General features: G+C 50.5%; 1 protein-coding gene across 2 annotated transcripts in view; it reads left to right on the forward strand.

Annotated features, from left to right (window-relative positions):
* The first annotated feature begins 959 nt into the window (after positions 1 to 959).
* The window catches only part of TMEM63C (transmembrane protein 63C), a 68,501-nt gene continuing 44,660 nt past the window's right edge, over positions 960 to 24,800 (forward strand). For both annotated transcript variants that reach the window (XM_030319659.1, XM_030319661.1), the window contains exon 1: positions 960 to 1,080. The gene's annotated coding sequence lies outside the window, so the exon portion shown is untranslated. The remainder of the gene's footprint in view (positions 1,081 to 24,800) is intronic.

Here is a 24,800-nt window from a genome sequence, read left to right on the forward strand (position 1 = left end):
AGGCGCGTGGCTGGGAAGGACATAGCCAAGGTGCGCCAGTCTGGGAGGGGGCCATTGTGCAGCATGTTAGGGGTAACCGGTCCATGGAAGCACAGCTACCCTCCCTCCAGCATCCCTCCAGCTTTGTATTCAACTGCTTCCTCTATGGCCTTCTCTGCCTGTTGCCAGCAAGTCCTACCAAGCAATATCTTAGTGTCATAAAACTGGGGAGAGTCCCTTTCAGAGACTGGTCCGCAGCCCTCCTCACCCATTAGCTATTGCACTGAAAGCACCCATAACGGATAATGTCTATTAAGTTAATGTGCCTGAGCCCCTGCCTGGGCAAGTGAGGGCCACGTTCACTGTTACCCCTCACTCTGTATACCGATCTTTAGGGATTCAAACACTGGTATCTGCCTCCAGGCCCCCTAAGCAGTTGTCTCCAGCAGAGTAGCCAGGACTTGGATGAAACTGGAGACATGCAGGACTGTGGCTCGAGCACACTGGAAATGACCCAGCCCATTCCTTTTGGGTCTCCTAGGCAGGGCTGTGGCCAATCTGTAGACCTCTCCTTTGCTGGGGAAGGAGGCAGAACTGGGTACCAGGCACTGGGCGCCAGGAGCTGGTCCCTGGGCGGGGCAGAACCCTGCTACCTTTGTGTGGCTGTGCATCTTTTCTGGCTTTGGCTGGCATCCGTGGGGAGGGGAACAAGCCTCGGAGGAGAGCCTGGAGTGGCGGTGAGGCTGTAGGGTGGGCCGAGAGCAGCGAGACTGCTGCCGAGGCCCAGGGCAACAGAGGGTGCTGGAGACATTGCAGCAAGGGACCGGCAGCCTTGTGCGTTTGCAATGGTAATTTGCAGATGGTTCCTGGTAGCTACAGGGTCTCTGAGGCGGAGCCTGGGGCTTCGTATAAAATAATCCAGCCTGGGTTCCCCCGTGGGTCAGAGCAGTCTTGGGGCGGAGCCAAGGTTGGCTCCTGCCGGGGAGGAGCCGGGATGCCGCTCCCGCGGTGATGCAGAGGGGAATTTGCTGACAGTCCCTTGCCAGGTGGGGCTGGCTTCACCAGGCCCGCGACGAAGACCGGCTGGCTGTCTCCTCCCAGGTAAGGAGCGTGTTGCCTGTCACCGTGTCCCGGCGGCCGGTGCACCCTGCCTGGGGCTGGGTCGTGACGCTCAGGGCGCAGATGTGGTGAGCACGCTGGTGGTACGAGCCAGGAGTGCTCCGGCCGGGAGAAGGGGCGCAGAATCCGGGTCCTGGACAGGGGAGGGGGTGGGGAGGGACTGCTTGCCCTCAGCTTTCCGGGACCTCGGACTGGGAGGGGTGGGGGTGGGGGAGACTGCGCCACACTCCCTTGCCATGCAGGCTGTCTGCCGGCCTGGACCCAGGGAAAGGTGGAATGAGCCGCGTATCCGTATCCGGGAGGGCCGTGGCTTGGTCGACCATCTTCACTGGGTTGGGGGGAGGGTGGGGCAGGAGGCACCCCCCTCCCCCCCCCCCCCCCCCCCCCGCCGCCGCCGCCGCCGCCGCCGCCGCCGCCTGCATTACAGCCAGGTGGGGTTGCCTCTCTGGATCACCCCCACCCAGGGATTCCCCGGGGCTGTGCCGCCCACTGGCTGGGCTGGGAGCGGTGTGCGCTTCCCCCGCAGTCTACTTCACCGTTATGAGTTATGACAGCGTCACTGCTGCGCGGCCGGGTGGAGGTCTCATTCTGTGCTGGTGGGCTGGGCTCCTGGGCCCCGGGGTAGAGGGTGCCACCTTATATTCTTCCAAAGAAAGGTTCTTGCCTCCATCCTTATCTTGGCCTGGAGAGAGGAGCTTCGGATTTGGACGATGGACCTGGGGAAACTGAGGCCTGGGGTGCTGTGGCTTCACCAAGGTCACTTAGCAGGTCCTACAGCTGGCCTCCCAGGCACTGCCTTGATCTGATGTCCTCTGGAGGGGCAGGGGCCAGTCTTGCTCTCTAGATCTCTGGTCCAATTTGGGGAGCACCGCCCCACCCCAGCGCCCCCCTTGCCCCATCCCTGAGAATGGAGGAGGTTGCAACTTCTGTATGGGGCTTGGGGTGTTCTGGGTGTGAACAGCGCAGGGATAAGAATTGTCCGGGGACGGGAGAAAATTACTCCCAAAAAACGTTCATCTGAGCAGACCGAATTGTGGGCCTCTACTATCCTCGTGGGTTCAGGGAGAGGAGAGTTGGCTTCTGGGAGAGGAAGGCCCGAGGGGGCAACCCGGTTCCGGCTTTAGTCTCTGTACCGGCCTTGATGAAAACCTGCACGTTCCCAGGCCGCAGTGGGAAGGACAGGGGATGAAGAGATGGACTTTTTCTCCTTTGATGGCCTGTGTCTCACTGGAGAAGAGGCCGGGGAACCATGTTGGTAAGATGGCCTTCTCCCTACGCCGCCCTCTGTGGTGTAGCATCCCACCCTTGGCCTCTCCCCAGCTCCTGTCCCCGGGAGAAATGGATGGGCTGCTGTTGGATCTGTGGCTCTTGGAAGTGAGCTTTTCCCGAATTCACCTTGTCTTCCTTCTGCCTGAGGCAGATGACTTTCTCTGGGGGAAAACTGAGGTAGGGGGAGAGCTGTGTTTTATTTCAGAGCTGGAGCCAGCCAGCGCCATGGTGCAGGTGAGGAAACCGAGGCACAGAGGGTGCAGCGAGTTGCTCCAGGTCTCTCACCTACACGCAGGTCTCTTACTCCCTGGCCCACCACAGGGCTGTGGATGAGGCCCCTTGCTCTCTCCTCTGGTCCCCCAGCCCCCAGCCCTGGTAGGGTGAGGCTGTGAGTACCTCCTAAGGGGTGAAGGGGGGGTGTCAGGGAGAGGGGACAGCTTCAGCACTTTCTCCTTTACGAGATGTTTTCAAGTTACTTGGAAAAGAAGCAGCTAGAAGAGCCAAAGTCACTTGGTTGCCTTCCCATCGTGCCCCCACAGGAAAGACACCATTTCTCTGGGCCTCTCGGAGCCAAGTGCAGCTATCCCGCCCGCCCTGGTACCGGCAGCTGTGGTCGCCCCTGGGAGATGACCCCTGGGGCCAGTGCCTTCAGTTACTTCTCATCACAGGAAGGGAGTTTCTGCCCAACCCAGCCTTATTCTGCGTGAAAGGGAGTTACCTTGTGCCTAGCTCATGAGTTGCTGCTCTTTGAATACACTATCTGAGCACAGGACCCCTGAAGCTGGCCCCTGGTGATTCTGCCTTGGGCTACCTGATGATCAATCGCCAGCAATCACTGGGGCGACCTGTGGGAAGGGATGATGTTCCCAGTAAACCGGATCAGAACTAGCTGTCCATGGGGTGACGGTACAATACCAGAGAGAGAAGAGGACCCGCCATGCATCTCGATGCTCCGAGGGTCCTTTCCAGCCCTTCACCGGGAGGAAGGCCACTGCTCCGAAGTCCTGGGAAGCTGGTGGTGTGTCCTTCCTGGTTAGCAGAGGCAGGGGCAGGCTGCAGAGAGGCTCCTGGCTCGTGGCAGAAGAACCACTAGCAGAGGAGCATGGCACCTGGTTCTGGACCAGAGTCCCTGTTGGCTGGCGCTCTGCCCTTGGTTTTCCTACCTGACAACTGGGCATGAAAACACCTTCCCCAGTTGGGTGGGAGGGCTCTGGAAACATGTCAAGCATTTATTACGGATGGGCGGTGTTATTCCTGGAGTCTGTGGTATAGATTGGAGCTATCTGTTTCCAGCCCCTATGGGGAAAACGTGGCTGTTTCCTCTGTGGAGGGCGCCCTCTCCCCCATGGCCAGTCGAAGCCACCCTTCTAAGGCCTGGAAGGCGGGCCATCCCTCCCCAACGTACCTCCAGTTGTGTTTTGGCCCTTGAAGGCTCCATTCCCCTTCCTCGACTGCCTGTGCTATTTAACAGGATTCCCACGCACTAAAATGCTGGTGACTGGTGGCACAGCGGACCTTGCTGCCGGCCTGTATCTTCCCCACTGACTCTCACATCCCAGAGACTCTCAGCTCTGCTTCCTCCTGGGAAGCAGCTGGTGGAAGAACTGTGGAGATGATAGGCATAAGAGCTCTTTGCACACAGCGTCCAGGGTGCGAGAGTCCACGGGGGGCCTTCAGGGCCTTGGGCAGGCTCGCTCTGGGACCCGCCGTAATGAAAGCACTCTGAGGAAGTGAGATCAGCAGCTTTTAGTGCACTGTGTTGCCTGTGGCGGGGGCCCGTGTCCTCTCCTCCTCTCTCTCCTGGAGAGACTGGTTTTCCTAGCTTACTCACACGCCAGCACGGGTGGTGTGGACCGGACTCCTTGTTCTTGCCATGAGTTGGCGGGTGGAACTGGTGCAAAATAGGGTCCCAGGGGGAGCTGAGATGAGAACCTGGGCAGCTCATGAGGTACCGTGTGTGTCCTTGTTCTAGATCTGTCTAGACGCCCATGGGCAAACCAAAGGTGGCCCTTCAGAAGAGCACCCGTTGGCCAGAGCTCTGTGTCCTGTGTTTCTAGGGAACGGAATGCAACCGAGCCTCCATGTTCCTTCCCAGCACCCTGTGGCTGGTACTGAAGCATGCAGAGGCAGGGTTGGGTGGGGGTGGAGGGGATGCCCGCTTTCACCTCCTGCCTGCTCCTGGTGATTCGTCATATTCTGAAGGGGAACTGAAGCCTGGACCCGCTTGCAGAACCAGGATCCAAGTGTCACTGTCTGTTTTTCCCACCCTTTCATTCTGCTGTCTTGCATGAACACCCTCAAGACCGGGTCGGAAGAGCTGGGCTGGGGGTGGCTAAGGTAGGGCACGGCCCTGTGCCTGCAGACCCCTGTTCATGCCAAGCCAGGGCTCTGGCATCCAGAGGACCAGGGGCGGAGGGGCCAGGCCAGCCTCCAGTGGGAAGCCAGACGAGTGCTCCCTTCACCGAATGGCCTCGGCAAGGAAGACGGCCCTGGAGACAGGAGGCCACTCTGCACTCTGGCTGAGTCTCCTTAGATTGTGCCCGCCAGAGCGATGCTGGCCGCAGGCCATGAGATCCTGTCAGGAGAAAGGCATCCTGAGGTCTTTGGAGATACAGATGAGCAAGATGGCCGGTTGGCAGGGGTATGGCTGTTGGTTGCTTTTTGATGTGGAGGTCTCATCACCTCAGGCGTCTGAGTGGCAATGATTTGACCATAGGCTGGAAATGCTTCAGAGGTCAGCTGAGCCCCATGGGGAAACCGGCTGCTTTGTCGGGGGGCATGGGAGCACAAGAACGAGGCACACAGAGACATCTTGTCCAGGGGGCACTTGGGAGCTGAGTTTCCACCTGCTTCATTATCTGCTCGCTTCACCTCTGTGTTCACAGCGAAGTGAAATAGTCCCTACTGCAAAGGGCCAGCTGGAGGATGAATGGACATAAGGAGAAAGGTGCACGTGCCTGCACGTGCCTAGTGACCGGGAGCCCCCTTCTTCCCGTGTGCTCCCCCTTTACCTGCTCAGTGGTGGGTTGCCCAGGGACTCTGGGCTGGCTGGCCAAGCTTTGGTGACAGTGCTGATCAACAGTGTTGACTGCCTCTGGCACTGTTTGAACTGAGATGTCCCCTCCAAAAGAGCTGGCAGATGGGGAGGTCTTCTCAGAAGCAGAGGGTGTGTGTGGGATGTGGGGGGCAGGCGTGGGGGAATGTCTGTCCTTCGGTACCGCAGACAAGCTGTTGTTGGGCCCAGGATCCCTTCTGAGCTGGGACCTCGTGTGCGCAGGCCTGCAAACTGGGCCAGGCTTTGCGGAGAGCTTCTCAGGCAACGGAGCAACAGCCTGAACCACGCCCCCACTCTGAGGTCCTGGTGCCACTCAGTGACCTCACATTCCTCGTTACTCCTTTTAATCCTCTGCACGCCCCGGGGGAGGGCAGAGCAGGTGTGAGGAGCCCACTTGATAGATGAGAACACTGAGGCTCAGAGAGGTTTTAATGGCCACAACTGCACACACCCACACGTAGGCACAAAAGCGCCGAACCCAAAGTAGCTCCAGGCCAGTCTGACTCCAGCGGAGTGTCTCTTCTCCCCAGAGCACAGCCGGCACGTCCTCCGGTCACCTGCTATTTGCTGCTGCTCATGGTTTTGCTGAAGTAGCTTAAGACAAAAGGACTTGGAAGTGAAGGTCGTGCGTTTCTCCCCTTCCCCTCTACTCCGGGCAGGGTGCCCAGAGCTGGGCTCTGCTGAAGGACAGCAGGGGAAATGGAAGAACGAGAGGCCCTCTCCACCCTCCCCTCATGCCCCAGGACACACAGTGGGCTTGGTCAGAGGGGCTGAGTGAGGCAGGGAGAGCAGATTCGGTTTCCTGTCTTCCTGGAGGCTCTCCCCAGCCCCCTGGCCTGGGGAACCGGCATGGACCAGCCGGGATGGAGGGGACAGGAAGCCATGGCCTGGGCTCCGAGAGCTGCAGAGTGGAGGAGGTGGAGGGGCCCAAGTCCCAGTGCTGTCCTGTGGGTCTGGGGAGGAAGTCCAGGTCTGGTGGCCTGATCTGTCCCCAGAGACAGAGGAGGGAGAGAGGTTGGGTGGAGTGAGCCTGTTCCAGGGCCTGGGTATCACAGCTATATGCCTGCTTATCAGAGGAATCATCTTTGAGCCCAGCTCTGACCTAGTCACTTATTGTTTACTTATTTTGAGAGAGAGAGAGAGTGTGTGTGTGCTGAAGGAGCAGAGAGGGAGGGAGAAAGAGAATCACAAGCAGGCTCAGCGCGGAGTGGATGCCGGCTCGAACTCACAAACTGTGAAATCATGACCTAGGATGAAATCGAGAGTCAGACACTTGACCGATTGAACCCAAGCGCCCCTGACCTAGTCACTTCTTACTGGCTCCCAGGAGCCTGCCATTGAAGACTGAGCTTGGATTAAACCCAAATTACCTTTCTCTGCCTGCCCTCCTGCTTCCTTCCCCCTTCCCACACACTCTGCTCTGGCTCAGAGTCTCTTCCTGCCCCGGGGTAGGGGATGGCTCTGATCACCTTGAAGATTACCAAATACACACACTTGGCTTTGTACCCCTCCTCCCCACTCCTGCTCACCCAGCTCAGCTAAGAACAACCCACCCTGGCAAATCAAAGCTTCCACCCACCCCCTCCTCCCAGCCCAGTCTTTGGCCTCATCCCCATCCTCATCTGGTCAGGCCCCCCCCTGCCCTTCAAAGTCCAGCTCGAATGCCACTGCCTCCATGAAGCCTTCACTGGATCCCAGCCAGGGCCAGTCTCATGGCCTTTAATGCACTTGTCCCATTAGAGTCCGTCTCTTGTGCTAGACAGTGAGCTCACCCTTTCATTTGTCAAGCATTCACTGAGTGCCAGCCAGGCACACACATGCCCTCCGGTAACTCGTGGGGAGGGGGCAGGTAGGCAAGTCAACCGATAATGACGACAGCTGCAGAAATGCTGTAATAATGGCAGGACAAGGCACCAGGGGACATTTTGGCAATGGCATTTAAAGCTGAAAATGTACACACTTGATGGCCAACAGTGTTGCATCTAGGTGTATAATTACCTAGAGAAATTCATATGTGTGCGTGAGGAGACAGTCCCAAGGACATCTAGGGCAGCGATGTTGGAAACACAAAAGAGGTCTCCACCTCAGTATCTTCAATAATGGAGTAGACAACTACAACTGTGATGTTAGGCAGCAGTTAAAATATATGTAATTGGGGACTTTTATGTTTTGTAACTTATACCACAATAAATACACACAACTATCTGTGTTAACACAAGTACATCTGAAACAATATTGCAATAAATAAGAAATTGCAGAATAATGCCATTCATGAACATTTAATTTTAATGGAAATAACACTATTTATGATTTATGGATAAAAACATGTTGCAATATTCACACTTGTGGTCTTTGGCAAGGGAAAGAAGGAACTGGTGCTGGCGGGTAGAAGGAAGGACTTTTATTTCGTCAGTAATGCTGCTTTGAACAAACAAGATCTGAAGCAAAAATGATAGAATGTTACCATTGGTTAATTCCATTGGTTTTATTCTTTTAACTTTCTGTGTTTAAAATTTTTCAAAATTAGGGATGCCTGGCTGGCTTAGCAGGAGGAAAGTGTGACTCTTGATCTCCGGGTTGTGAGTCTGAGCCCCACCTTGGGTGCAGAGATTAATTAAAAAAAATAAAGTCTTTAAAAAGAATGTCAAAAATTAAAAAAAAAAAAAGTAATCTTGAATGTCAGAGGGAAGGCGTCAGCTTTTCCCAGGGAAGCCAGGAAGGGTTCCAAGAGGAGGTGATAGCTGGGCATTGAAGGCAGGGTGGGGGTTGTCAGGTTCTACCAGGTATGGGGACTTGTGACAAGGAGATGCAGAGTGTTCAAGGACAGGGTATGTGTGCATGGGCTGTCTGTACTTTTTAAATGTTTATTTAAGGAGAGAGAGAGCACAGGGGAGGGGCAGAGAGAGAAAGAGAGAATCCCAAGCAGAATCCTTGCTGTCAGGGCAGTTCATGACCTGAGCCAAAATCAAGAGTCAGATGCTCAACCGACTGAGCCACCCAGGCGCCCCTCTCTGCACTTTTTAATACTTTTTTTTTTTTAAGTTTATTTATTTATTTTTGAGAGAGACAGAGAGAGATAGCACAAGCAGGAGAGGGGGGCAGAGGATGTGAAATGGGCTCCATGCTGACAGCAGAGAGCCCAATGTGGGGCTCGAACTCATGAACTGTGAGATCATGACCTGAGCCAAAGTCGGGTGCTTAACCAACTGAGCCACTCTCTGTAATTTTTTTAAAATTTTATTTATTTTTTGGGGTGCCTGGGTGGCGCAGTCGGTTGAGCGTCCGACTTCAGCCAGGTCGCGATCTCGCGGTCCGTGAGTTCGAGCCCCGCGTCAGGCTCTGGGCTGATGGCTCAGAGCCTGGAGCCTGTTTCAGATTCTGTGTCTCCCTCTCTCTCTGCCCCTCCCCCGTTCATGCTCTGTCTCTCTCTGTCCCAAAAATAAATAAAAAACGTTGAAAAAAAAATTAAAATAAATAAATAAATAAATAAATAAATTTTATTTATTTTTTAATTTACATCCAAGTTGGTTAACATACAGTGCAGCAATGATTTCAGGAGTAGATTCCTTAATGCACCTTACCCGTTTAGGCCATCCCCCCTCCCACAACCCCTCCAGCAATCCTCAGTTTGTTCTCTATGTTTAAGAGTCTCTTCTAGGGGCGCCTGGGTGGCGCAGTCGGTTAAGCGTCCGACTTCAGCCAGGTCACGATCTCGCGGTCCGTGAGTTCGAGCCCCGCGTCGGGCTCTGGGCTGATGGCTCAGAGCCTGGAGCCTGTTTCCGACTCTGTGTCTCCCTCTCTCTCTGCCCCTCCCCCGTTCATGCTCTGTCTCTCTCTGTCCCAAAAATAAATAAACGTTGAAAAAAAATTTAAAAAAAAAAAAAGTCTCTTCTGTTTTGTCCCCCTCCCTGTTTTTATATCATTTTGGCTTCCCTTCCTTTATGTTCATCTGTTTTGTATCTTAAATTCCTCATATGAGTGAAGTCATACGATATTTGTCTTTCTCTGACTAATTTCTCTTTCTCTGACTAATTATGCTTAGCATAATACCCTCTAGTTCCATCCACGTAGTTGCAAATGGCAAGATTTCATTCTTTTTGATTGCCGAGTAATACTCCATTGTATATATATATACCACATCTTCTTTATCCATTCATCTGTCGATGGACATTTGGGCTCTTTCCATACTTTGGCTATTGTTGATAGTGCTGCTATAAACATTGGGGTGTATGTGCCCCTTCAAAACAGCACGCCTGTATCCCTTGGATAAATACCTAATAGTACAATTGCTGGGCATAGGGTAGTGCTATATTTAATTTTTTGAGGAACTTCCATACTGTTTTCCAGAGAGGCTACACCAGCTTGCATTCCCACCAGCAGTGCAAAAGGGTTCCTCTTTCTCTGCATCCTCGCTAACATTTGTTGTTGTCTGAGTTGTTAATGTTAGCCATTCTGACAGGTGTGAGGTGGTATCTCATTGTGGTTTTGATTTGTGTTTCCCTGATGATGAGTGATGTGGAGCATTTTTTCAAGTGTCAGTTGGCCATCTGGATGTCTTCTTTGGAGAAGTGTCTATTCATGTCTTTTGCCCATTTCTTCACCAGATTGTTTTTTGGGTGTTGAGTTTGATAAGTTCTCTATAGATTTTGGATACTAACCCTTTATCTGATATGTCAGTTGCAAATATCTTCTCCCATTCCCTGGTTGCCTTTTAGTTTTGCCGATTGTTTCCTTTGCTGTGCAGAAGATTTTTATCTTGATGAGGTCCCTGTAGTTCATTTTGGCTTTTGTTTCCCTTGCCTCTGGACATGTGTTGAGTAAGATTTTGCTGTGGCCAAGGTCAAAGAGGTTTTTGCCTGCTTTCTCCTGGAGGATTTTGATCATTTCCTGTCTTACGTTTAGGTCTTTCATCCATTTTGAGTTTCTTTTTGTGTATGATGTAAGAAAGTTGTCCAGGTCCATTTTTCTGCATGTCGCTGTCCAGTTTTCCCAGCACCATTTGCTGAAGAGACTGTCTCTGTTCCATTGGATATTCTTTCCTGCTTTGTCAAAGATTAGTTGGCCATACATTTTGTGGGTCCATTTCTGGGTTCTCTATTCTATTCCATTGATCTGAGTCTCTGTTCTTGTGTCAGCACCATACTGTCTTGATGATTACAGCTTCGTAATACAGCTTGAAGTCCGGGATTGTGATGCCTCCAGCTTTGATTTTCTTTTTCAAGATTGCTTTGGCTATTCGGGGTCTTTTCTGGTTCCATACAAATTTTAGGATTGTTTGTTCTAGCTCTGTGAAGACCGCTGGTGTTATTTTGATAGGAATCACTCTGCACGTTTTAAGTGTTTGTTGAATAACTTGTGTTTGTCAAGCTGCCCCTCCCTTCCTCATTCTCGTCCTTGATTCCAGCTCCTCTATTTCTGGGCTGTGTGCATAGTCAGTAGGCTACTGCTTGAACAGCATGTGTCAATTTGGTGATTTTTTTTTAAACTCTAAGTAATCTAATGGGGGTTGGGGAGGAATGATCCAAATCTATAAAATTGAACATTAAAATGGGGGAAATACCCCACTAAGCCAGGGAACAGAGAAAGAATTCTTGGGGGATAATGTCCTAGACTACATGTAAATTCAGTTGAAAACAAGCTGAAACTGATAGTTTTCTGAGAAAATATAAATCACCAGTTTGACCCCAGCAGAAGAACTAACTAGAAAGCCTCAACAGACCAATAATCATGAAGAAAACTGAGTTTTCATAAAATCCCACCCCCAAAAACCTGAGGTTTATCAAACCTTCAAGAAAGGGATGATTCTACATTATTTAAGGGTGACCAACCATACCAGATCATAGAGAAGAAGAGGTTCCAAGTTATTCTATGAAGCCAGCGTGACACTGACAAAGAACACAGAAAAAGATAAAAATTACTGGAAAAAAATGAATTTATGAATATTGGTGCAAAATTCATAAATTAATATTAACAAATAGGATCATACAGTGTTATGTTTAAAAAACAAATACACCACATGGGGCGCCTGGGTGGCGCAGTCGGTTAAGCGTCCGACTTCAGCCAGGTCACGATCTCGCGGTCCGTGAGTTCGAGCCCCGTGTCAGGCTCTGGGCTGATGGCTCAGAGCCTGGAGCCTGTTTCCGATTCTGTGTCCCCCTCTCTCTCTGCCCCTCCCCCGTTCATGCTCTGTCTCTCTCTGTCCCAAAAATAGATAAACGTTGAAAAAAAAAAAAAACAAACAAATACACCACAAACAAATATCTTAAACAAAGCAATAGGTCAAAAGAGGTGAAAAATCACATAAACAGCTCCATAAATGCTAAAAAGGCCTTAAAGGCATTTTATGACAAATTCAAAATATGTCCCTGATAGTAAATCTTCTTTTTAAGTGTTTTTATCATGTTATTTTGTTTTCATTTTAGTTTATTTCATCATATAAGTGTGCTCTTTAATCTGCAGTCTCTATTTCACCCACCCCCCACCTACCTCCCCTTTGATAACCATCAGTTTGTTCTCTGTAGTTAAAAGTCTGTTTCTTGGTTTGTCTCCCTTTTCCTTTTGCTCATTTGTTTTGTTTCTTAAATTCCACATATGAGTGAGATCATACAGTATTTTGTCTTTTGCTGACTGATTTATTTAGCTTAGCATAATACTCTCCATCCACATCGTTGCAAATGGCAAGATTTCATGCTTTTTATGGCTGAATAATATTCCATTGTGTGTGTGTATACACACACATAGTATTATATATATATATATATATTATATATATGTATATATACACACACAAATACAGAATGTAATATATATAATGGAATACATGTATATACACACACACACACACACACTGTATATAATGGTATATATTGCAATGGTATATATATATAACACAGATATATGTATACATATAAATATACCACATCTTCTTTATCCATTTATCTATGGATGACACCTGGACTGCTTGCATAGTTTGGCTATTGCAAATAACGCTGCAATAAACATAGGGGTACATGTATCCCTTTGAATTAGTGTTTTTGGGTTTTTTGTTTGTTTGTTTTGGTAAATACCAAGTAATGCAATTACTGAATAATAGGGTAGTTTTATTTTTAATTTTTTGAGGAGCCTCCATACTGTTTTCCACAGTAGCTGCACCAGATTGCATTCCCACCAACAATGCAAGAGGGTTCCTTTTTCTCCACATCCTCACCAACACTCTATTGTTGATTTTAACCATTCTGACAGGTGTGAGGTAATAGCTTATTGTAGTTTTGATTTGCATTTCCCTGATGATGAGTGATGTTGAGCATCTTTTCATGTGTCTGTTGGCCATCTGTATGTCTTCTTTGGAGAAATGTCTGTTCATGACTTCTAACCTATTTTTTTAATTTGATTATTTGTTTTGGGGGTATTGAGTTCTTTGTATATTTTGGAGACTAACCCTTTAGTGGATATGTCATTTGCAAATATCTTCAGTAGGTTGCCTTTTAGTTTTGTTGGTTGTTTCCTTTACTGTGCAAAACCTTTTTATCTTTGATGTAGTCCCAGCAGTTTATTTTTGCTTTTATTTCCCTTGCCTCAAAAGATGTATCTTGAAAAATGTGCTACGGCTGATATCAGAGAAATTACTGCCTGTGCTCTCTTCAAGGATTTTTATGGTTTCAGGTCTCTAATCCATTTTGAATTTATTTTTGTGTATGGTGTAAGAAAGGGGTCCAGTTTCAATCTTTTGCATGTGGCTGTCCAGTTTTTCCAACACCATTTGTTGAAAAGACTACCATTTACCATTGGATATTCACTTTTCCTTTGCCAAAGTCTAAGTGGCCTTATAATTTTGGGTTTATTTTAGGGGTTTCTGTTCCATTCCATTGATGGATGTGTTTATTTTTGTGCCAGTCCATACTGTTTTGATTACTTTAGCTTTATAATATAACTTGAAATGTGCAATTGTGATAACTTCAGTTTTGTTTTTCTTTTTTCAAGATTGCTTGGGCTACTCCAGGTCTCAATTTTAACTCTTATTTAATAGGAGTAGATGGATATTCCTTAACATAATTTTATGCATGTGTATGTATGTGTGTGTGTGTGTGTGTGTGTGTACAGATATACACACATACAAGGGGAAAAGGACCACTATTACCTTGAGCATTCTTCAATACTTCTCTAGAAGTATTAAACAATCCAATACAAATTTTGAAAATAAAAGTTATAAAAGGAGGCCAATTTATCAATTAAAGCTGTAGATGATGAGATTGACCACCTGAAGGAAAAAAGAACAAGATCATCCACTGAAAAACTAGAAGAGATAATAAAAGAATATAGTAAGATGGCGGCTAATAAATATTAAAGACAACAATGTATAGCTCTATTACATATAAACTTTAGCGTCTTATATAATGGAAAGAAGCATTTATAATATCAGTAAAAGTGCTAAACATAATTAGAAGTCAGTCTAAGCAGAGGTGGCAAGAGCAGATTCTTACTACTGCCGTTCACTCCTGGTGCCCCAGCACTTAGAATAGGGCCTGGCAATGGTAATAAATATTTGTCAAGTGGTGGCATGGCTCCCAGATCAATGGAACAGAAGTTTATCCAGACAAAGACCCACGCACGTCTAATAGACAGCAGGGATGACAGTAATCGCTGACATGAAGTGGTTCCCATGTGCCAGGCACAGTAGGACGCCCTTCACCTGTAGCCTAGCACGTGACCAGTCCTGGGACACAGTCTGTGCACTCAAGAAGAGTGTGTGTTCTGCAGCCGTTGGGTGGGGTGTCCTGCACCTGTGTGCTGGGACCAGTTGGTCTGTAGTGTTGGGTATATTCAAGTCCTCTGTTTCCTTATTGATCTTCTGTCTGGTTGCTCTGCCCATTATTGAAAGTGGTTTATTAAAATCTCCTACTGTTACTGAGTTACTCTTTCTCCCTTCCATTCTGTCTGTCTGCTTCACCTATTTGGGTGCTCTGCTGTTAGATGCATATATATTTAGGGGCGCCTGGGTGGCGCAGTCGGTTAAGCGTTCGACTTCAGGCAGGTCATGATCTCGCGGTCCGTGAGTTCGAGCCCCGCGTCGGGCTCTGGGCTGATGGCTCAGAGCCTGGAGCCTGTTTCCGATTCTGTGTCTCCCTCTCTCTCTGCCCCTCCCCCGTTCATGCTCTGTCTCTCTCTGTCCCAAATATAAAAAAGTAAACGTTGAAAAAAAAATTTAGATGCATATATATTTATAATTATTATAACTTCCTGGAGAATGGACCCTTACATCAATATGTAATATCCTTCTTTGTGTCTTGCTGCAGTGTTGGACTCTTAGTCTACTTTGTCTGATGGAAGTATGGCCACCCCTCCTCTTTTTCAGTTACCATTTGCATACAGGGTCATCCCCCATCCTTTTGCTTGTGGCCCATGTGTGTCCTTACAGCTAGCTGAGGTGAGTCTCTTATAGACAGCGCATACTCGCATTTTTCTGCACCTTTTACCTGAAATAACTCACTTAATCTTCACAATAGACGGTGCTATTGTTATTACCATTTTCAGATGAGGAAACCAAGGCACGGGAAGGTTAGGTAACTTCTCTTAGATCCAGTGAAGCTAGAATTTGAACCAGCACTTGACTCAGAGGTCATGCTCTTTGTATCCATCCTACTACATAGTTAAATTGAGATTTTAAATTTAGAAAAAGGGTGACTGGGTGGAGGGAGGGAAGAGATTATTCATACGTGACTTTGGGACAACTATCTAGCCCCTTGGGGGAAAGAAATAAAGCTGGCCATACTCCTTCCTATAGGCCTTACTCCTATAAGGAGTAAGCTATACTCCTTACACCAAAATATATTCTAGAAAAAAAAAAGATTAGAAAGAAGGAAAGATTAAAAAGAAAGAAAGAAAACCCTAACAGTACTAGTGGTAAACAGGGGCAAATGATTCTTAGGATGCTCTAGTAAGAAATACTTTTCACCACAGAAAAATCTGAAATTTTGTGCAAAAGATGGCATAAATAAAGTAAAAAAGAATATGACAGTTTGCAATACACATGACAAAAAGTTAATTCATTGCCTTAGTTTAGAAAAACCTTTTAAAAATCAGTAAGATAAATTGGAAAGGACATAGGCAGTTCACAGAAAAATGCAAAGGCCAGTTAATCAATAAACATGAAGATAATGTCTGCCCTTTCTGATAATTAAAGAATTACACACCGAAACGATAACCATTTTTCAACACTCACACTGGCAAACTTTAAAAAAACTGGAAAACGCACAGTGTTGTCGAGGTTGGAGGCAACAGACACTCTCGTGCGTGCGTGGCTGGGCAGTTCAAACTGGCTCATCCTCTTTGGAAGACAATTTGGAAACACCTCTCAGAATTTCAGGCCCACCTAACCTTCGGCTCCTTACCCCTGGGGATTTATCCTCCAGCTAACCTCACACACGTGCACGACAATTATAACCAAAGACGTTTTTTGCAGTTTTGCGCGGCAGAAAGGTAGAAACAACCTAAGCATCCATCGACGAGGATGGATTCACATAAATTATAAGTGCATTTTTTAGCAGAAGGGATGAGCTGCCGCAAAAATGAAGGCTCTGTCTGTGCTGGTATGTGGGGACGTGTGGTGTATGTTAACAAAGCAGAGTACTGGAAATATGTTCCTGGCTGAGTTTAAAATAAAGAGGCAGGCATACATATGTATTTGTCATTATTTATGGGAACATTTTTGCAGAAATGCACAGCAGGAAGTGTGGCTCTGTTTGGAAGTGGAGCAGGGGTTTGGGGTCGCAGGGGGAGGTTTCACGGTGCATTTGATTTTTTTTTTTCCCCTACAACCGTGTTATTTTCAGAATTTAAAAAGGAAAAGAAAGCAATTAGAAAGGGAGAATACCATTTAAATGCCTCACCCTGAACTATCTCTTTAAATTTGTTTCTCGGGAGGGGCGCCTGGGTGGCGCAGTCGGTTAAGCGTCCGACTTCAGCCAGGTCATGATCTCGCGGTCCGTGAGTTCGAGCCCCGCGTCGGGCTCTGGGCTGATGGCTCGGAGCCTGGAGCCTGTTTCTGATTCTGTGTCTCCCTCTCTCTCTGCCCCTCCCCTGTTCGTGCTCTGTCTCTCTCTGTCCCCAAAATAAATAAACATTGAAAAAAAAAATTTGTTTCTCGGTAGGTTCCCTCTTGTTACATCTGTAATTTTAAATCTGGAAGGGCTGAAGAGATGTCGCCAAAGGAAATGAGGCCTAGTGAGGTTTCAGCAGCTGCCCAGGGCCCCTGGCTGGGGGCAGAGCTGGGACTCCTACGATGCTACTTGAAATCCCCTGCTGCTTATGGGCCCCCCTGAGCTCCCCAGCTCAGCGCTGCTGGCGGTCTGGGTATCTAGGCTGAAGGCCCCCGTGTGGGAAAGTGGGGGTGCTCCAAGTCACCAGGAGGGAAGTGGCAGAGGGGACCTCGGTGCTTGGACTCCTAGAACAGTGCATCCCCAGGCTCATGCTTACCTGGGATGAAGGGTGGCTCCTGGCTCACCCACCTCAGGGATGGGCAGCTGGATGTGGAGATAGGGCAGACTGGGGGGTCATGGCTTCATCTGGGGTGCCCCTCGCTCCAGGAGAACTCCCCTGAGGCAGGCCTCATGAGAAGATGCTGACGAGCATGTTGGGTGAGGGTGCTTGGCTTGGGGAGGCTGGGGAGACCTGAGAGTGCTTTGTTGTCCCTATGCCACAGAGCCTTGGAGGAACCACCTTCGTTGTCAGGAACTGAGCAGGGACAAGGCTGGGCCGCTCAGAAGCACCTGAGGACCGATCAAGAGGAGGGAGGGCCAGTGAACCACCCATCTGCCTGAGCCACAAACCTCACCTGCTGGTCCAGGTAGGTGCCCTTGCAGCCATCCCACCCAGCAGTGCTAAGACCCTCGTGCCAACTCTCTCTCAGGCTCAGGAAATGTGACCACCCCACTGCCCATGGCCTGTGGCTTTCCAGTCAGTGCTTGGGTGAAGGTTCTCCCTAAACCCTCCTAAACCCACAACCTGAAAGAGGTACAGGAAAGCCCAGTCCTCTCTCCAAAGGACACTGCCCCAGGTGACCTCGACTCCCAAAGCCTGGGAAGGGGGCCAAAGGCTACTCTGGCTCCGGTAGGATGTCCCCTGCCTGAAGAAACACCCACTCTGAACCCTTAGCTGGGTCTCGACTGGCTCCTGCCCAGCTGAGCCTGGTTTGGGACAGGCCTAGAACGCAGCCAGACACAGGGATTGGGACAGATGGTATCTCCATAGACTCTTAGAACTGGAAGGGATCTTAGTGATATAATCCAACCTCAGTCTCTTTTAACCTCTCAAGCATAATATCAATAGTGTTGTTGACAATGTTGTAGCTGAACATGTCTAAGGAACCAGCTGTAATCTCGTCAAAACAGCACCGAAAGCCCTTGGGTCTCAGGCAGCCCTTCGTGGTTCAGCCCCTTCCTCCCTGCCCAGCCTCAGCCAGGAGGACCCCCAGTTCTTTCCCCTCCTTCCACCTACCCAGTGACTCGTAGCAACTCATCCCCCTTTGTGACAGGGACACTGGCAGTGATCAGACATCCCAAGCAGAGGGCATTAAAGCCAAGTTAGCATCGCAGTGAGGCTTTCTCCCTAGTTTAAGTAAGTTAATAAAATCAAGAAGGGGGGTGCCTGGGTGACTCAGGTCATTATCTCACGGTTTGTGGGTTCAAGCCCCATGTCAGACTCTGTGCTGACAGCTCAGAGCCTGGAGCCTGCTTTGGATTCTGTGTCTCCCTCTCTGCCCCTCCCCTGTGTGTGCTCTAGCTCTCTCTCAAAAATAAATAAACATCAATCAATCAATCAGTCAAATCAAGAAGGGATTGGGTAGTCAAGACAGGCTCTCACAGTGATAAGATCTCTCTATCTGAGAGTCTCTAAAATCTCTTTTCTACCAAAGAAGTTAACCGCTGTGTAAGCTATTGGCCAAGAACACTGATTGTTGCCATTATCAATAAAAGCGATCATAGATAGAGTTCTTTTCTGTGCAGATCAAAGTGCTTGATGTTCACATCTCCCTTATAATTTCCTGGCCCGGCCTGTGAGAGCTCTCCAGGTCAAGGAGTCTTAGCCACAGGCGAGTAGTTCACGTCCATCTTTCTGGCCACGCGCACCCCCAGCCCGCACTGGACCCTGGTCCGCCTGGTCTAGATTGCCCCGAGAGGCAGCATCGAATTGTGGTGGAGAGCGCAGGCTCGGGAGCAAGGAGGGCGCAGGTCCCAATGCCACCACCCACTAGCTTTGTGATCTCTGTCTTTTCATCTGTGAAATGGGGATACCAGCAGTCCCCAGATATTTAATATAGATATTAAAGTTAATATCTGTAAAGCGCTTGGAACAACCTCCAGCACTCAGTGAGCGCTGACCCGTGTTAGCCCTGGTCATTACAAAAGCCACACTCTGCTTCCTGATTAACCTCCCTAAAGCAAAGTAGTCATCTCTCTGCCCTGCTCCAAAACCATCATGGCTCCCCATTGCCCGTTCAGTGACTGTGTCTAACCTGTCCTTTAAGGGCCTCAAAAGCAGCAGCTTTACTGTTTTCCTTGCACATAATAAGGAATCAGTAGTGTTTGCTGAGAGAGAGGGTTTCCACCCTCAAGGTGGGTGAACTGAGTCCCTAGGAATGGAAGCACAGCCCCTGGCAACCCCACAGCTGGGGGCTTGATCCAGGCTCTTCTGCCTCCCCCGTCGTGCCCTGGCAGGAGCAGCCCTGGTTGTCTGTCGCTGCATCTGCCCAGGGGGCAGATTTGGTTTTCCCGGAGCTGCCGGGGCCTCACGTGCAGGGGGCGCCATTCGGGCTCCAGCCCTCCTGGTACATGTCAGAGTGAGGAGGGGATGCCCGGCTACAGGCCAGAGCAGGCAGTGACCGCAGTTACAACTCACACTCGGATGAGTTCCAGCCAGGTGGCAGACGGACGTCTTTGTCCTCATCCATCCCTGGGAAGTGGCCAGAACCTCAACTCCCACAGCTCAGGTGGGAAGCCCAAGGCCAGCAGAAACCACCCGCAACATGGCACCTTGGTCAGGAAACCTGGCAAGCCCCCCATCCTGCACCTCACTGCTTCCCTGGCAGAAAAGAGGCTCGTGCCACAGAGGAGCGGGCACCGGGTTGAAGTAGGACAGACTCATGTCCAAAACCGGGCTCCTCACTGGGTGGGGAGACCTTGGCCATGTCAGTTAGCTTCTCTGAGCCTCTATTTTTCCATCTATAAAACGGGAGAACAGTACCCGTTCCATTGGATTGATGGGAGGCCAAAATGGATCAAAGTGCCCAGGGGGCACCTGTACAGTGCCTACATGGGGCGGGGCACCCTGTAACTTGTGGTCATTTTGCTCCGTCCGTCAGAGGTGTTCTTCCAGGCTGCCAGGTGCAGCTGCCTCTGTCCTGCAAGCCTCTCACTTTCCTTAGTTGAAAATCTCCTCGCTTGGCCTCCACTCTAAGATGAAGAAAAGCGGTGGTATCTTTGGCAAGGGAGGGGAGAGAGAACAGTCCAAATCTCCGAATCCTGGCAAGGGCGCGAGGCTCAGTGGAGAAGAAGCAGAGCTCTGTCTGGCTTTCGCAGAGATTTTCCACACCGGTGCTGCCATGCTCAGGAAGCCAGGAGTGAAGTGACAGAGAGGGAACACAGTAGACCATGCTGGTTCCTGCACGGAGGCGTGTTTGGCTTTATTCATTCAACAAGTGAATGAATTTGTTGGGATTCCAAGCGGTATGCTAAACACTGGAATATTCAGCAGCAAGACAGATAGACATAGATCCTGCCCTCATGGGGCCTTCATTCTAATGAGGGCGAGGACAGACAATAAACAGCATAAACTATGGGCAAAGGGTGGTAGGAGATAAATCCAGTGGAAAAACAGGGGAGGAGAGGGGATGGGAGGGCCTGGGGAGTTTGATTATTAAATACGGTCATCAGGACAGGCCTCACCAAAAAGGTGACATTGGAGACGCCGATTGTCTGCTCCCCTCGGGAACCTCTGAGAAGCCCGTGAGCTCAGAATCGGGGCCAAGTGCCCTTCACGAGATCCCAGGATAGGAGCTAAATCTAGAAACCCTTCTAGTCCCAGCCCAGATAATGTCATGCCCTTCCTCTGAAACCTTCAATAGTTTCCTATTGCCTACGCAATTAAGTACAAATCATTCATTCTGAAATTCACGCCCTTCCTTTTATCTCACCAGACCCTGCTCACCCCACCTCTGCAGCCTAGTCTACCTGCCGTTTCTGGAATATTCCACTCTCTGCTTCTCTCCATCACTCATCTGTTCTCTCTGCCCCAAATGCCCCTGTCTCAATGGTTTCTGTTAGCCTGCCGCCTCTCTGAAGACTTCCCTGACCCTGGGGAGCTGTGGTCTCTGAGCCCCATTACCTTGGCTTTACCTTTCTCATGGCCGTTACTCTCTGCCTTTGGTATAGGCATTGGTTTAATTATGTGATCTTTCCATGAGGCAGGTGTAGGGCTCAGCAAACATTGGCTGAATTGAGTATGGCCAAGCTCAAAGGTCCCCAGAAATACTGGGACAAGTGGTCGTGGGGGTCGGGGGTTGTCCCACTCACACAAAGAAGGCAGAAGAGGGAGACGAGCAGGAAAGGAGAGAGGGAACCGAAATGTAGGTGAGACAGGATGGAGGTGCTAGTGAAGAAACGGGACAGAGGTTCCCCGCCATGTTTCTTCTAGTTGAGGCAGGTTGTCAAGAGACAGAGGGTGGGTTTTTTCTTCCCCAGAAATAGCTACTACCCCCTTCAGCATCCCAGACCAGTGTTTCCTGGTGTCTAACTAGAATACGTCTTACCGCGGCTGGGGCTCACTTCCTCTGGTTCTATCCTCTGAATTCAAGGAGCTCTTTTGAGTCCTCATTCAGTGAGGATCAGAATGACTTTCTTGACTCCCCTGTCCAAGAGGCAGGAGCCAGGTCACGATGAGGCTGGCCCATGGCCTGGGAGTTTATGCTCTAGTTGAGGAGGCCAGGACCCCTCTCAGAGATTGCTTGGGGGCCGGAGTACGGGGACCACCCTATGTCACAGAGGCTGTGCCAGCCCGTCACTCCTCAGCCACTCTCCAGGGCTGGCCCTCATCATGGTCAAATCTGTAACCAGAGAGCCCCCACTACAGCAGCACCGTCATCCTCAGGCCACTTGTGCCCTGGACCCTCTCTGTCCCACAGGTCCCGTGAAGCCACGTGAGCCAGCCTCGCAGCCTCTGCCATCTGGCTCCCCGCCGCCGTGGCTGGAGCCGCTGCGCTCTGGGCTCTCCCTCTACCTCTCTCCAACCCCCTCCCCCTGCCACCACCGCCTCCCCCCGCCCCCCCTACCACCACCCCTGCCAGCAGCCAGCCTGGCTCTTGCCCTATTTAGACAGATGGGAACAGAGCTGGGTGTCCCTCCCATCTCTGCCGCCCCAAGGGGTGGTGCGTTTCTATATGGGGACCTGAACTCCCTCAGGGGACAGTCCTAACGTAATCCGAGCCCACCTTGCTCTCCACTTTTGTGTATTCCTGGTCTCCTCCTGGAATGTCGTGTGCCCTCGGGAAGGCATTCCCGTGGCTGTAACCCCAGCTCCAACTCCGGGGCAGAAGCCCCATGTGCACCCAAGGTTAGGAATGTGGCTGCTGGACTCAAATCTCTCTTTAGTGACAGTAGTTCCCACCTTGGGGTTGTGAGGATTAAAAGAGCCCACGCTTACAGACTCTGAGCACAACATCTGGCAGTAAGCCCTCAATTCACGTGACTACTGCTGTCCGACTTTGAAGAGCCGCCTTGGCCAGCACCACCTCCAGGCAGCCTTTCTGGATTGTCCAGGGCTCCTCCTCTGTGCTCCCGGCACCCCTTCACCAGGCCTCTGGAGTGCACTTATGCAGACCTGTCACAGTTTCTTTGGGGTCTTTGTACCCACTAGAGTCTTGTGCTTTGACTATAAGCACCTTGAATGCAAGGAACAGTCTGGCCCATTATTTTGCTGAATGAATGGTTTCATGAGTGACAGGCAGCCGGGAGAGACGGACTGAGAGAATAGGATTGTGCCTTCCAGGCCTGACTTTTCAAGGGCCTGTCCTGAAAGACCAGGATGCCCACACCGAGGCCTGGGGGTAGGGTGTGGAGGCTGAAGACCACCCCGCCCCGCGTCCCATGGCCCAGTGCAGTGATCCTCGAAGCCCCATTCAGCAATGTCAGCATCACCCAGGAACCCAGGAACTTCTAGACTCCACCCCAGACCTGCCACATCAGAAACTCAGGCAGGGAGGCAGCATCTGCGGGAAACAAGCCCTCCACGTGATGCTGAGGCACCAGAGTGTGAGAACCACTCTCATGTTTCAGAGTAACTCAGGTCCATAGGAGGTAGGGTCTCGGGGGTCTCTGCTCTGCTGAAGGCTTCCAAGAAAGCTGTCGGCTAGGTCCCCAGGACATAGCTCCTGCTGATCCCACGCTCCTGAGCTTGAGACCCTTTTGCTGACAGGGCAGGTGCGGGGGAGAACACTGTCCCCACAGACCTCTCCTTTCCCAAGCGGCACTAGATCAGAATGGGTCCAACCGGGTCTTGGTGCTAGGCTCTCCCCACTGCCATTGACCAGCAGCCCTTCGAGGCCAGCCCCTGTAGCAAAATTCAGGGCAGACTTCTGGAATATTAGGGCTAAGAAGGACCCTAGAGAGCATTGGCTACATCCATGAGTTCTCTCCCCACCCCCCCAACACACATGCACACACACATACACAACTCAGCATGCCCACATACAAATACATAAACATGCATGCTCCCCAAAGCACACACAAGCACACAAAACCCAAATAGTCATAAACACATTCCCAAGCACACCCAAATGCCACTCCCCCTACGCAGATGCACACACACAATACACCGATACACCTCAAAATACACAAACGTAAATGCGTAGGTCCACTGGATCCATTCCGAGGGCAGCTGTAGCAAATTACCCCAGACCCTGCAGCCACAAACCACAGACGTTCATTTTCTCAGAGTTCTGGAGGCCGGAAGGGTGACATCCAGTGTGCTGGCAGGGGCTGTGCCCTCCTGCAGGCTCTCGGGGGGGAAGCCTCCCTGGCCGCTTCTGGCTTGTGGGAGTGGCCGGCACCCCTGCACCTTGACTTGTGTGGTTTCATGTCTCTGTCTTGGCCTGTGTTCTCGTGGCTGTCTTGTCTGTGTCTCCATGAAGACTTCGTATGGGGACACCAGGCGGTGGCCTTATGGCCCACCCTAATCTAGTACGACTTCACTTTAACTAGTTCTATCCACAGAGACCCTATTTCCAAATAAGGTCATATTCTGTGGCTCCAAGTGGACAGGAATTCAATCCAGTGCATTCACACATTCCCAAATGCACAGGTATGGAGACAGACACACACACACACACGCGCGCGCGCACACACACACACACACACAGAGCCCTGGCAGATGAGAACCCTCGGATCCTGAGGGGAGAAGAGTCCTCGATGTTAGAGTCCCCGCCTCTGGAACCAGCACAATGCGGGTCACACCCTGCTATGGCACTTATCCCAGCGCGGCTTTTCATCTTGGTTTGGTTTTTGTTTGTTTGTTCGTTTTGCTTGGTTAGGTGTGCCCAGTACAACACTCAAAAAGCGAAAAAGAGAATATAATGAAAGTAAGTCTTCCTCAGGAGGCTTCAGCCTCCACCTAGTTTCCTTCCCAGAAGGCAACCACTTAAGTGTGTCCTGGGTTTCCTTCCAGAGACCAGGCAGACGTGCAGGGCGTTTTCCCTGCGCCATCGTCCGTGTCTTGTTTTCTTCACTCAACAGAGCATCTGTTACTCTTTATTCCGATTACCTGCTTTCATGTTTTGGGGCCTCTCCCACCTGATGGAACGAACACTCACTGCGGCCAGGTCCATGGACCACTCACTGAGGCCAGGACCACGGACCGCTCACAGAGGCCAGGACCATGGAACTCTCACTGAGGCCAGGACCACGGACCGCTCACTAGGCCAGGTCCACAGAATGCTCACTGAGGCCAGGACCACGGAACACTCACTGAGGCCAGGACCACAGACTGCTCACTAGGCCAGGTCCACGGAACGCTTACTGAGGCCAGGACCACAGAACGCTTACTGAGGCCAGGACCACGGACCGCTCACTAGGCCAGGTCCACAGAATGCTCACTGAGGCCAGGACCACGGACTGCTCACTAGGCCAGGACCACAGAACACTCACTGAGGCCAGGACCACGGACTGCTCACTAGGCCAGGTCCACGGAATGCTCACTGAGGCCAGGACCACGGACTGCTCACTAGGCCAGGACCACAGAACGCTCACTGAGGCCAGGACCATGGACCGCTCACTAGGCCAGGTCCACAGAACGCTCACTAGGCCAGGTCCATGGAACGCTCACTGAGGCCAGG

Source organism: Lynx canadensis, chromosome B3 (assembly GCF_007474595.2).
Source record: "Lynx canadensis isolate LIC74 chromosome B3, mLynCan4.pri.v2, whole genome shotgun sequence".
NCBI classification, from domain to species: domain Eukaryota; kingdom Metazoa; phylum Chordata; class Mammalia; order Carnivora; family Felidae; genus Lynx; species Lynx canadensis.